General features: G+C 41.0%; 1 protein-coding gene and 1 long non-coding RNA gene across 3 annotated transcripts in view; one reads left to right on the forward strand and one right to left on the reverse strand.

Annotated features, from left to right (window-relative positions):
• LOC109294339 overlaps nucleotides 1-3,406 on the reverse strand; it is a 15,417-nt gene extending 12,011 nt beyond the window's left edge. The window contains exon 1 of the long non-coding RNA XR_002096506.1: nucleotides 2,959-3,406. This is a non-coding gene — a long non-coding RNA (uncharacterized LOC109294339). The remainder of the gene's footprint in view (nucleotides 1-2,958) is intronic.
• USP22 (ubiquitin specific peptidase 22) overlaps nucleotides 1-13,851 on the forward strand; it is a 115,652-nt gene that overhangs the window by 57,412 nt on the left and 44,389 nt on the right. The window lies entirely within an intron of this gene.

Genomic DNA, 13,851 nt, shown 5'->3' on the forward strand with positions numbered 1-13,851 from the left:
ATTGGGGAAGAAGAGGGCCGTGGGTGTGATTTTTATTTTGTCAGTTTAGTGGGTGTAACTCTTGCTCTTTAAAGATACCATCTGCGCAGGATTTACACTCTAGGTCCCATGCCTGCAGCGCCAATCAGGCAAGAACTCACTGAGCTTTTAATTGTTTTCTGGTTTTGCGGGGGGAGGGTTACTCCATGAAGCATATGTGGGCCTGCTAAATTGTTTCTTTCCCCTAAGTTGTGGCTACCTAAAAGTATATCAGAGGCCTCCGTATGGCAGCCCTTAGAAGTGTAGCTGGAATAAGTGCTCTAGAAGAGTCTTTCAGTGGTTTCTGCCAATCACAACTCCAGTTTACTTTGCCTACTGCCGTTATCCTGTGACACTGGATAGCTTTTATCTGTTTTCTTGACCTTCCTACCATTACTAGGTTAATTGTTCTTTATATGTTCTGGTTCATAGGATTTTGCTACCTTGGGCCTTCACTGCTTGATATTTGAGACCTGGTAACTCTTATTTTAGGAATTTGGCTCCCTTAGAAGCTTCCCCCGACTTACTCAGTTCCTCCCCTTCCTTCTTCCTTAACGCCCTTTTTACTGCATTTCTGTGCTAAGGGTTTTGGCTCCATTCTTGAACACACCTTGGCATTTCACGCAGTACAAATGCTTACATATGACACTTCAGTGCACTGTTGTGCTACACTGGGAGATTTTTGTGGCTTTTTCTGGGGCTCAGTACATCATAGAAACTCACTTGCATTTGGCACAGCTCCTCATGCTTATTTTTGTCTTTTGGTTGACTCCATCTCTACATGCTCTGAGCATCAGACAGCTAGATCCATTATATGTGTAAAACAGTGAATCTCTCATTTTCCCCCAGTAAGTGGAGGGTATAATCTTCCACCACTGGGTTTTGAGAGTCCTTAGACTTTAAGTTGCATGTGCCTCTGCTTGTTTCAGTGGTAAGAGAACCAGGCGCAAGTGTGTTAGGTTGGGGTCCAAGTGAAGCAGGTTGGAGAAAGATGAGTTGCCCTTTGGGTCTTCAGGCCTTGGCATGGGTGCTACGTACTTCCTGAGGAATTCAGGAGAACTCCTGTTGCAAGGCTTTACTCCAAATGATTGCTGCTTCTTTCTAGACAGAGATGCCATCTCTGGGATTTGCCACAACATCAGTTTCCTCTCTTGAGACCATAATGCATTGGGACCTCCTGTGAACTGGGTAGCCTGATGTCTCCTAATGGGCTACAAATGCTACTCTAAGGTTTGCCACCTCCACTTTCTGCTCTGGATCTCTGCATGAAGGTGCCTGTTGAGGAGCTCAGAATGTAGCATCATCTCTACACTTCTCTCCAGCACCCTTATCTGGTGACAGGTCTCTGGAAGGGGTCTCTGGGAACTTGGAAATTCTCTGAGGTGCTTAGATTCTTAGACCTATATATGCTGGCTGCATTGCTTAAGTCCCTTGTCACGAGGGTCTCTCCCCTGTCTTGAAATGCAGGAGGTACAAGGTATGACTCTTGTCATAAGACGCTTTGTGCTCTGTTCCTGCTTGCTCCTTATCTACAGTTGCAACACATAATAGCAATAATAATAATAATAGTAATATTAATAATAAAGCACAAGATGCTTTACCAAATTAATATAATTGTCTCCATCTTATAGACAGGGAATCTGAATGCTCAGGAAGCATTCTATCTGAGCAGGTAGCTTCATATCATCTTTTGCTATAGATAAGTTTGTAATTCAAATGGCTGCATTATACTGAGATGAAATCATTGAACATAGGTCCTATTCCAGCCTATCTCCAATGCTAAAGATACATTTGATTCCATGCCCTTCTTTACATTAAAAAAAAAATCCCCATCTTGGGATATTAACATAAGAGCATGAAAGCAGTGATAAAAGCTGCTTTTCAGCAACTATTTCCATCTGAACTCTGGTTTCTTGCACAGAAATTCATTTCCAAGTGACAGCATAAATTGAGTGACTGAAGTGCAGGTGCCTGAATGTCAAACACTTACAAGATAGGTGAGTTCCCACATGAGTCTCACTGGAGCCTCAAGATCCAACAATGTAAATCCCACATAACCCCTTGAAAGTAGTCTCAAGTAACTTACCTACCATAAGGTAACTTTAGATAAGAAAATAATTGTGTGTATGGGAGAGGCAGAGAGAATGCACAAAACAGCAAATGACATGTGGTCTTTAAATTGCTCTAGGTTTTTGCCATTCCCCGCCCCACTTCCCTACCAGATGACATACACTGCTAAAAGGTCCAAAACAAATTTTGCTTGAAGGCTTGTGCTTTTTTTTGTTAACTTTAATTGATTAGGCCAGAGTTTAGGAGACTGCAAGTAAATCAATACTGGTTTATTGCGATCATAAATATTTAAAAGCTTTTTCAGCTGCAGAATTAACTGGATATATGACCTTAGCTTTGCTTTGTATAATTAGTAGTAAACATTGGTACAGAAAATGCAGCTGCTTCTAAAGCTTACAGTCTTCCCTTGCTACTGAGTATAGATGGACTCTCATAGATTGCAGCAGAAACCAGCACAAACTGGTAATAAACCTGATTAAAGACACTATTTTTCCTCTTTATACTTGGGCAGTTCTCCATTACAGAGCATAGAGGGAGGCAGTCGCTGTCTTATCAGAGACCAGAATGCTGCTTCACATCTTGGGCAGCACAGGTTGCCCCTTAGAATATACTTCATCTCATCCGGTTGAAGCCCAAAACATTTGACGCCTGTGTTCCCTACTTTTCATCCTGGAAATCTGGTTATCCCCAAACCAGTGGCAACTGGGTAGGCAGCAGAAGGTGAACAGCAAAGGCAGGTTCTATTTTTACTTGTGCCCTTAACTGCTCCTTTATACGATGCGAAAGTGTCTTCAGAGTTTTTCCTCGGTGCTAACAGATTTCAATGACATCTGAGTTTTTAGAGAGTTTGCATAAATGTCACCTCCCTACCTTAGCTGAATGCTCAGGGGGCTGCACCTTCTGTTCAGTATATTGCAGTTTCCTTGTTCTACTCCTTGCTCATCCTCCAGAGCCAAGAGCCACTGTTAACAAAGAAAAAGGTTGCTTTTGGAAAGTAGAAAAATGTAAAGCAGCAGGTAACATGACGATGTTGGCTTCTCTTCCTCCTTCCACTGCTTCTATAGCTGTCCAAATTCTGCCAGGCAAAAAAAGTGCCTGGATTTCTTTCCTGGAACTGGGGAAGCTTCCACTAGGGGCCACTTCTTCCTGAAGAGAAGTAGAATGACCTTGAGGACGTATAGACTCCAAAATAGTAGGACCGACTTCATGAGCAGAAGACCTATAGCTACTGTTGGGAGAACCTGGACATAGGACACTGCCCAGGAGGAAGAATGACTAAACAGTATAGAAGCATGTGAAGAAGAGGAGGGGAACAATGTGGGAGATGAAATGAAGAATAAAAATAGATGGTGTAGTTTCCTTTGAAAGGGCAAACCATATACTTAAACATGTGTAAGCAATTGCAGTATTTTCCATAAGAATGTTACATGGGAAAGGAAGTTGGTTTTGCAGCCATGAATAGAGGGGAAGGTGCTCTTGCAGGCTATTTTTATATTAAAATGTTTGAGAATCCCTGTCCTTAGCAAGCCAGGAATCAGCAGGAATACTTTAGAGACTATTTTGTGCTTAATATCCCCTGGGGACTGTTCAGTGAGACAGGTAGCATAGAAACCTGAACGTTCCTCAAATTGCACTTTTGCTTTGTGTGTCACAATGAAGTCCTGGCTTGAATCATGCATTCAGCAAGAAATTCATAAAATATGAACATCTCAGGTGCTTAGGCTTTATATTATGGAAAGCCAGTTATATTGTTATGCCTTGAGCAATATGAGCCCTCCTTCAATTTTCAGTGAGGTTTTGTTTTGTGTTGTTTTGTTTTAAATAGTTCTCTAGATAATTGAGGATAAAAATTGAATCAGTCATGCTATCTGTTCATCCTGTAAGTGTATGTACCGTATTAATGCTACTGGAATTTTTGAAACACTATTGATAAATCTCTGGACTGAGACGACAAGAATGTTGTAGATCGGGAGCGGGGGGGTCAGTCAGCGTACCATTGCGTTGCAATGGCCTAATGTAATCACTGCAGAATAAAAACTCTCATTTTGCTTTCTTTGGTTGGGGGAAAATCGCTTAAATTCAGTATTTTTGTCAGGGGGAAATATTCTCTGTCCCTTATATATGTCAAAAGAATCCCTTCTTTGAGAGGGACACTATGTGCAAGGTCCCTCTATATAAGGTCCCACTATATGTATATAAAATATGCATTTTATAAGGTTGCTTATTTATGTTGCTAATTTTTTTTAAGGGCTGAATGGCACTGTTTCGTCAGATCTGAAAAAGGTAAATGGTATTGAAGGGAATACGCTAATTCTGGAACTGCGGAAATAATGAAGACATATTCTGTCAGTGCCCTAATAACAATCAGTTAATTCACTCCGGGTGCACAAAGCCAGCCACCCACACAATCCCTGTGTAGCATTTAAGTCCTGCTGACGAGGACTTCAATTGAATTTTAAGTGATGCCTTGGGTTTGCATAGAGTAAATTTTACTTTATTTGAAGAATCCCCTAGTTCTATTTCTATTTGCTCACTTTTTCAGTGTAAGGGTAATTGTAGTTTCAAGAAGGTCTCTGATTTAGGTGCTTTTACATCACTTCCTTCCTTTTTGTTCCATGGTATGTACATCTGTAGACATGTCTGTTTTTGTGCCCACATTAACACTCTGTTATAACAACCCTATGGGGCGTTTCCTGAAAAACGTCGCATTTCACCGTGGTGGAGATTACAAAATCTTAATCCCGCCCCTGGAAAACGCTGAGTGGTAAAAATTGAAACTAGGATATTTTTCTAACCTTGTGGATTATCTTGGAGGCTTTCTGAGCCGTTGAACTGCTTAGATCTGATTTGGCTGTTGCATGCCATTGGGATCCATTGTGGCCATCCCTGTGGTATCATTCAAGTTGTATTTTCAGTGCAGCGTACAACGCGCTGCTGAACTGCCCCCACGCCAACCCCGAGGAAGAAACGCAGACTCATAGCCAAACACCCGTCTCGTTATAGTCTGTGCTTGCTCGGAAAGAGCTTATCTCATGGGAAGAATTACTCAGCATTTCTTTATTTGCTCCCTAGTGACCTCTGCAGTAAGTCAGCTGCTATTAAATGAATCGCTGATAAGGAGCAGACTGACTTCATCTTTAGCTTCTGCTGTGTACCACCCCACCGCATTGTGTGCAAGGGATGAGAGTGGATTTCCGCAGATGGGAAACTCTTGATTGCTTAGCTCCACAAATTTCTTCCTGTTTAAAAATAGTAATAAAATCTGCAGCTGCTTTTTGGTTTGCCATCCTCAAATTTCAGTCATTAAAACATTCCTGTCCCCCACATCTCAGCTCCATCATTAATACACATCAGATACCACATGTGAAAATCTCAACTCCAGGGTTTGAGACATTAAGGGAAGGTCATCTTTGTTAATAAATCATTTAGGAACCTGTCTTTTTCCTGCATAACTCTCATTGAGAGGAGTTCAATTTCTGTATCTGATGGACCGCATTAAGGGTAACCTTCCCAAATCTTGTCTCTGTTGCTGATCTTCCCCATAATTATTAGAAACCCTAGCTAGGTGACCATCCCAGGTTTGCCCTGCTGTGCCTTTAGTCCAGTCCTGTTAAACTACCGTGGCATTGATTTTCATTGAAGGCGCAGCTTGTTGCAAGGACACTGCAGAGCTCCTCTAGCATTGATTTACAGCACTGCTGAGGGCTGCAAACTTAAATTTTCTTCACCAATCCTAGTAAATAAGAGATAGAGGGAAACTATATTGGAGTGTTTTAGCCCGTTAACACAGGGTTTAGAAAGTTATGCCTACTGTCTCGCTTCAACCACCCCCTTTCTGTTATTACAAGACTTAATGCTGCATTGAGCCATAAATTTGGAAAGTCATACTGTATTATCCTTGTAATCTAAAAATGACCTTGAGGGGGGAAGGGGAGAAAACAGTTGAATATGCTTAAATATTATTGGGAAATCTCATAAGACACTGGAATTTGGTGATGACCCACAGCAGAACAAATACTGCGGGTGTTTTGTAGTTACTTGGGGGAAATCCTTTTAGTCATGATTCACTGAAGGGTACTTAACAAATTATCACCTATCATATTTGGCTCATGAAAAGTTTGCCAGCAGTAACTTAGTGTTTTGATTCTTTTATGAAATGAGGACAAAAGAAAAGTATCTTAAATATTTTAAAGAAAAGCACAGGTGAATAGATGTTTCCATTAACAAGAGATTACTTATACGAAGAGAGATTGCAACTTAGATCTGCTTCATGCCCAGTCTCTGAATACAGATGATCATCGCAGAATCTCTTCCGTGACTGTAGCATTTATGTGAATGTGATCAAACACGGAGGTGTGGACACCTTGAGGTTGTGTAGTCCAGGAGTGGCCAATTTGCAGCGCAGACAGCCTCTGTGTGGGACACGCAACAGATCCCAGGAGGGGACGGACAGCTTAGTGGCAGGTAGGGCAGGGAGCAGAGCAGCACATCAGGCAGGGGAAGGGCATCAGAGTGGTACTCGGGGTTCAGAGCTAATTTGGGGCATGCCTACCAAAAAGATTGGCCCTCACTGATTTAGTTCATCTCTCTGCTCTTGAACAGCAACAGGTAAACCAAAACGATCCTGGATGGTCTTATGGCTCACCTGTTCTTTAAAACTTCCAGTGACAGGGGTTCCCCAACCTCCCTGGATAACCAGTGTCACTGTTAAACTTCCATCAGTTAGAAAGTTTTTCCTAGTTTTTAAACCAAAGCTTTTCTTCCTGTCACTTAAGCGATTACTCCTTGTCCTACTCTCTCTGGGCACAGAAAAATTGGCTATCATTCTCTCTATAATGACCCTGTCGTCTTTTTTTCTGTGCTGACCAGTGTAAATGCTTTTCTTTCCTTATAGGCCGTGTGTTCTAAACCTCTTGTCTTTGTTTCTCTCCATTGCATTCTCTAATTTTTCTTCATATGTGGCGCCTAAAACTGGGGGCAGTGCTCCAGCCAAGACTTCACCATCACTAAGTAGAGCAAAATAATTACCTCCCATGTCTTTCTTATACTCCTAATAATACATTCCAGAATGATATTTTCCTTTTTGCAACTGCATCACTTTGTTGACTTGCATCCCCCCCATGTGTATTCCAGTGTACCTGCCCAAAATCATTTTCTTCTGTGCTATGTGGCCAGCTATTCCCCTTTTGTGTGTGTACATTGGAGGTTTCCTTCCTACTTATCCTGCTTTGAGCTTGTCTTTATTCTATTACATCTCCTTGATTTCATTCCATTTCTCCAGTTTATCAAAATCATTCTAAATTCTGTTCTCCATCATACTTGCAATCCCTCCCAGGTTGGTATTATCCACAAGTGTTATAAATGTGCACTCTTCCATCATTTCTAAGTGAAAACATTGAGTAGTACTGAACACAAGACAGACTGCTACAGGACTCAATTGTCACAAGCTCCTGGTTTGACAGTGAACTACTGATAATTACATCAGGTTCTTCAGGGTATTTGAAATGAAGTAAAAAGGGAGAATGAATGCAAAATAGCTATTAATTCTAAGTTAGGATTACTGGTTGAAGGGCATAAGTTACAACAATCAGTTGTGGATGCTAAAATAAATGACAGAACTGCCCTGTTGTGCAGTGGCATAAATGACTGTATACAAGGGGCATAAATGACTGTATACAAGGGGCTTAAGGTTCCTATGGCAAACGTAGGTTCATAGATGTTTGGGATGGAAGGGACCTTAGGAGATCATCGAGTCTGGCCCCATTCCAGGTGTACTGGCACGCTCGGAGTACTGTGCATTTAAGCTGTCATAATGTTAACGTAGGATTGTTCAGGCTAAACACTGAGGGATGTGAACGGACATGTCTTTAACATTTTTGTACGAGATTTTGATCATCTGAAAAGTAGGGAAATTACTTTTTAAAGAAGAAAACACCTTGGGGGTAGGAATGAGTACTTTTAGAAAAATTAAGTAGCTTGTAAAGCATCTGGAAGTTTTGCCTCCACACAGCTGGTAAGGTCACAACTTTGCAATCAATATACATGACATAGTTCCAGATCTGTACATGCTGTCAGATACTCTTCTTCAGAGCAAGTTGCTTTCAGCAAATTCCTGAAAATTGACTGACTGCGCTCCATTGCAGCTGGCCAGGGTGAAGACATTACTGGATTAAGAGGTAAACAGATTGAGGATGAAACCCACTTATTTTTGGCTGTTGGTGACATTTTTTTTTTAAATCTCTATGGTCTCTTAACTGGTCCATCCATGTGGAAAATCTCTTCCAGAATCTGATGATACAGGTATTTTCCAAATCAAGTCATGCACCTGGATCTCCTGGATCTTTTATATGTTGGTTCTATTGAGATGCAATGCATTGCCATACATTTGCATAGGTGGGGCACGTCACTTCATGGGGCATATTTTGTAAGTCTGTTATACTACTATGCTTTGTAGCTAGACTATACTAAGACACTTCATGCCTGTCCTCCTAGTACAATTCCTGGAGATACTTGATTTTATTTTGCACGCTAGGAAACAAAACTTCTAATATTTTAACAGTAACTCAAATAAGCAATGCTCCAGGATATTGCTGCAGAAGGTTAAAAACTAGACCGCTTTCCTTGTTGGGATTCAGATGTTTAGTTTTGCCACTTAAATTTATATTCTCTCCTGCATGTCTTTCCTGACACAGTTGTTCTGTAGCTATTGGGGGCTAAATAATTTTTTTAAGTTTATGCAGCGGCCCCTAGCTTACTGGATCTAAAATAAACTTGTGTTTAATTTGTCTTTATAATTGGCAGTGGTTCTTCATAGTGTTTCCTGTTGACCTGTCTTTTTAATTTCTTCTTGGTTTTAAACTTGTTTTCCTATCCAATGAGGTTCTCCTAAATTTAGATTTTAAAGGAGGGGAAGCAGACTCACTCCTCAATTAGGAACAGGTCAGTGTATTTTACTGGGAGTGACTTTAGCAGCTCACCATCACCACTTAATTCAGCTGATTAAAAATACAAGGGTACTTTCTGCTTTTGTGCCACTGTCTTCTGACTCCATTTTGACCTGTGCTTTCAGAAGGAAATTCAAGTCGCAGGTCGGGTTGGAGCAGAAGCTCTAGAGAAGTTCTTCAGGTTCTGTCTCTCAATGGTTTAATAGGTTTTGTTTGTGTAAATAAAAATGGAAGAGGTTGGTAGCAGTGTCCTCTGATGGCTGCAGACTTGAAAGTCTTGCAGAAATAGGTTTCTGCAGGGATTTACGGGAGTAGGAGCCTAGAGCAAGTTCATTTCAGAGACAGGAGTGACACAGCAGCACCCATAGATGAATGGACAAAGGGAAAAGAATGGGAAGAAGCAGCAGCATAGCGAACCATGTACAGAAGGAGCTGTTGCTTTTTGTGAGGGTAGTTTCAATAGCAAGAAGAGGCAAGAAGCAAATCAAAGGACGGAGAGGGACAGGGGGAGGCTGTAGCTGGGACGGGCACTGAGACTGTCCTGTAAGGACAGAGGAAATACAGTGGTTGAATGTTAAGAGAAGGCAGCTACAGGAGAAGGAAAAGTGGGTGAAAACTAGGTGAGAAGGGAACCTAGGCAGGCAAAGACATATATCTATATATTCACAGCTTCATTGTAATGCTGCTTTAGTTCAGCAGCCAGCCAAGATGAGATGAGCTCTTATTCCCTCTTCAACAAATGCCTGAATGCAACAATGTAGGTACCTTATTAGGAGACCAGCTTTAAAAAAAATCTCCTTAAGTACAAAAGAAATTACTTTGGGCTACAAAATAATGGTATATGTTTCAAGGTCCTCTGATTAGAGAGGGCTACCTAGAAACGAATCTGCATTTGGTGGTCTCAGTTAATTTACTAGCTGGACAGTCCCTGTATGACAAAAGCTGTTATTAAAGTTGGCGCTACTGGCTGATTTGGGAGTGTGCAAATATTTCACGGGAGGCATTAAATAGAAATGGTTTCATTTACTCCTTTAAGATGATTCGGAGTTAGTAGGCTTTGGTTTTAGAGATGGTCATTTATTGTTTTATCTTCTAATCTTATTTTAGGGTTTCTTTAAACAAAAATGAGGATCGTCGTGTGTTTTACCACCTGGTTCCATAAGGGCAGCTATCGACAAACACCTATTGCTTATGCGAGCTTGACTGGGTAGCTGGGGGCATGGTAACACATCATTTGGGGGAAAGGTAAACTGAATCCATATCCCAAGGAACTAGCCATAGCTTAAGCAAATAATTGAAATGCTACAAGTGTGATGCACAGAGCCAGAGTAGGCTGGCTTCTTTGAGTAGATATGATATCTTTTATTAGACCAACTCCACAGAGCCAGAGTAGAGCTGAGTGATGCAAAGCTACAGCGATCATACAGCTTGGGGGATAATGATTACGATGATGACAGACAGTGTGAATGGAGAGACGTTCAGTTGAGCCCACAGTCTGAAGGGGTGCGGTTTCTGATCTTTCTAGAATACAAAGGATGCGATTCTAAGCGTAGAAGCTTTGTTAAATTTTTATTTGGTTTCCCTTCTCCCATGCATGCAGTGCTCTTCAGTGTACAAAGAATAGGACAGGACTGCATTTAGCCTGAATGAAAGTAGTGAAAATGAGAAGTGAATGCTTTGTTACAGCCAGGAGCACACTAGGAATTAGAAGCAGAGGTGGTGCCATATCTGATCAGACCAAAGGGTCTCTAACTGGGATCTAGTCGCTCAGTAGCCCATACCAAATGCTTCCAGAAGTGTATGACCTCCCAATTAGGTCATTAATATATGTAAGAGGGGGGAAAATCGGTCTTGTTTCAGGCAGTTAGTGCATGTTTAGATCTGGAAACATGGAGGTTGATGTCCCATGTAAATTTTTACCCTAGCTAGTGTAACTGGTGGGGGGCGCGGAGGAGGCACTTATTTGATCAAACTTTATTTGATACTCAGTTCTTTTACTCAATAAAATCTTGGACATGGGAGTGAGTTTCATTTTTTTTTAATTACTCATGTAAAGTGTTCTCTCTCATTGGTAATATATGTGTTGCCTTCTAATGCCATTGAGTGAGCCTGGTTTCTGTTATGAAAAACAGTATATGATAGGAGTTCCCGAATGATTTCTCTAGACCATCTGTTATTTTTATAGATCTTTATTCTTGCCATCTCTTAGTCATTTCCTCAACTAAATTGTCTTAATCCTTTTAATCTTTCTTCTTACAAAGCCTTTTGAAAGCTCAGATCAATTGCTCTTTTTGGTATATTTTGGAGTCTCCCTGTATTAGATGGGATGACCAAAATGGACCAGTATTCAGGACAACTACCATTTCTTTTTGTATCATATTTTCAGTTATGACTTCTTAATGTAACCCTATTGTCTTGTTTGCATCTCAACACTATATAACTTGGTACCCTTGTGTAGCTGATATTGTTCCTTTCAGTAAGAATTACCTTGTACTTGTCCATGTTGAATTTCACCTGCCATCTAAATCTCTTAGCTTAATTCCATCCTTTTAGATTTCCCTAATTTCCCTTTAGACCCAACTAAAATGTTTTGTCATCTACAGAGTTTTCTATCTCCTTGTTCCTCACCAACACTCCTCAAGATTGCATGCTAAACAGCATCAGTACTAGTGCAGCTGCTTTCCTGTCATGTTACAAATTGACTGTTCATTTTCCCAAGTTGTCAGGACTTTCTGTTCTGATGGAGTTTACTAGTTTCTTGACTAGCCTCTTCTTGAGCAAATTTGTTGCTCGGAGATTGTATGCAATGTTCATCTAAATATTGTTTTATGGATACTGTCATTACAAGCTCTGCATGTGACCAGTGGGTGGGAGAGAGATCAGCTGCTTGGTGACTGGCCCAGTGGGAGAGCAGGGTTTGGATAAATAGCTGTGTTGCTGTTCTTGACTACTGGCAGTAGATGATGGCCCTCCCATGCCTTGACAAACCCGGTTTGTGTTTCCCTGATAGCCAGCTCTAGCTTTGGTCTGCCCATGGCACAGCATATATACTTGATAATATTTAACCTTACTCTAAATGGGAAATTATTGTCTTCACACTTTGACTTACTTTCTGCCTGCAGGGTAGTTTTGCGTGGTTGTGGGGCACCGTACAAATAATTTGGCTTACAGGTAACAGCAGGCTGATATTCACAGAAGTTACAGGTTTTGTGTGTATAAAGCTTTGTGGGCTACACGATTAGGAACCAAATCCTTTTGCACACTTGCTAGTAACAGGAAACTTCCTATGACTATTATAATGACTTCTTTCATCCAATATTTTTTATTCCTTACAGCTGCATAATCCAAATGTTCAGTGAACATCTTTAACATTAAGTTGTATAACTTGTGTCAAACAGCTAAAGTTTGCTCATTACGGTGGCACTTATTCAAGCCTTGTTTTTTTATTCTGTTTTGGCATAGAAAACAGCAGAATATGTTGTGGCTTTCCCCTGAACTGCTGAAGTGTTATGTGAAAGGAGAAACGTTCCCCCAGACTTTCAGTCCACATCTGTCTTGTCTAGGCACCCTGGGACCAAAGCCCAGAGTGAAACCTCCTTACTGATTCCTGCAGGCTTCCTCCTGGCAAAGCATCACACTCTCATCTATCGATGACTGGTATTTCAGTTCAGGTCACGCATACGTCTTCTATCTTTCTCTCTTCTCCATCAAAGCCTTGTTGGGTGGCTTATGTTATTTTTGAAGCTCCGCTCTCACCTGGCTCTTCTGCAAGAGCACCCTCCTTTCGCCATGAGATTCCTGACCTGGCCAGAAGCAATGACATTGAGTCCTAGTTTTTGGACAGAGCTGGAGAATTTAAACATACAGTTTAAAGTATGACAACTACAAATATCTATATTTCACTCTACTCTCCCTCCTCTACATAGAGAGAAAGGGGAGAATTGTATTCTAGGAGCAGTCGGAACATATCAGCATTGCACATCTGTTTGCAGTTTTACTGGCACTGCTGATTTTGTGATGAAGACAATTCAGCATCCATTTTGATGATGATGGCACTTTGAAAACTAAAGCAGGCATAATATCTAATAACAGTTCTTGCTGGTTATTTTTTCCCCCTGAAACAATAAATTCCTCTACCTCCCTCGCCTCTCAAAAACAAGAAAAAAAAGAGAAACCATATATTGTTGGCAAACTCAATAGAACCTCAAAATGACATGTGGGGAATTTCCACACCAGAAGCCTTGTATTAGAAATATAAACTTAATACTAAAAATAGCGATAACAGACAATTTCAGCCGCCTTATTTCACATTTGTTGTAAAATGGGACAAAAATTTGAGTTTAAAGACTGGAACTTGTGTACCTCCTGAGAAACCAGGCATCTGCAGAAACGCATTTTCCTTGCAGTAGTGGGTGTTTTCTGGAGATAATTAGGAGAGGGTGAGTCAGTGGCTTAGTCTTGAGGTTCGTGTGCTTGAAATTTTTATTACCTTAGCTGTGGCAGAAGTTTTTATTTTGTTCTATGTTAAATCATTGTCAGACTGAATAAATCCCCAGCACCAGAGTCTTCTAGCTTGCACATAAATCATCTGACAGCAAACCTCTGGTGCAGCTCTGTTTTAACTAGGTTCCCTATTTGACTAAGTGTTCCCTTCCCTATACTTAGCTTTCTACAATAGGCTGAATTGCTTCTGGCCCCAACTGCTTAAATAGCCTGAAGTGACCCTTTAAATTCAGAGAAGGAAATCTGTCAATTATTCTGAACAGCGTTGAACTCGAATTTCGGACTAGATGATCTGCTCAGGTCCCTTCCGACCCTA

Source organism: Gavialis gangeticus, unplaced genomic scaffold, assembly GCF_001723915.1.
Source record: "Gavialis gangeticus isolate Ggan-Ray unplaced genomic scaffold, GavGan_comp1, whole genome shotgun sequence".
NCBI lineage: Eukaryota > Metazoa > Chordata > Crocodylia > Gavialidae > Gavialis > Gavialis gangeticus.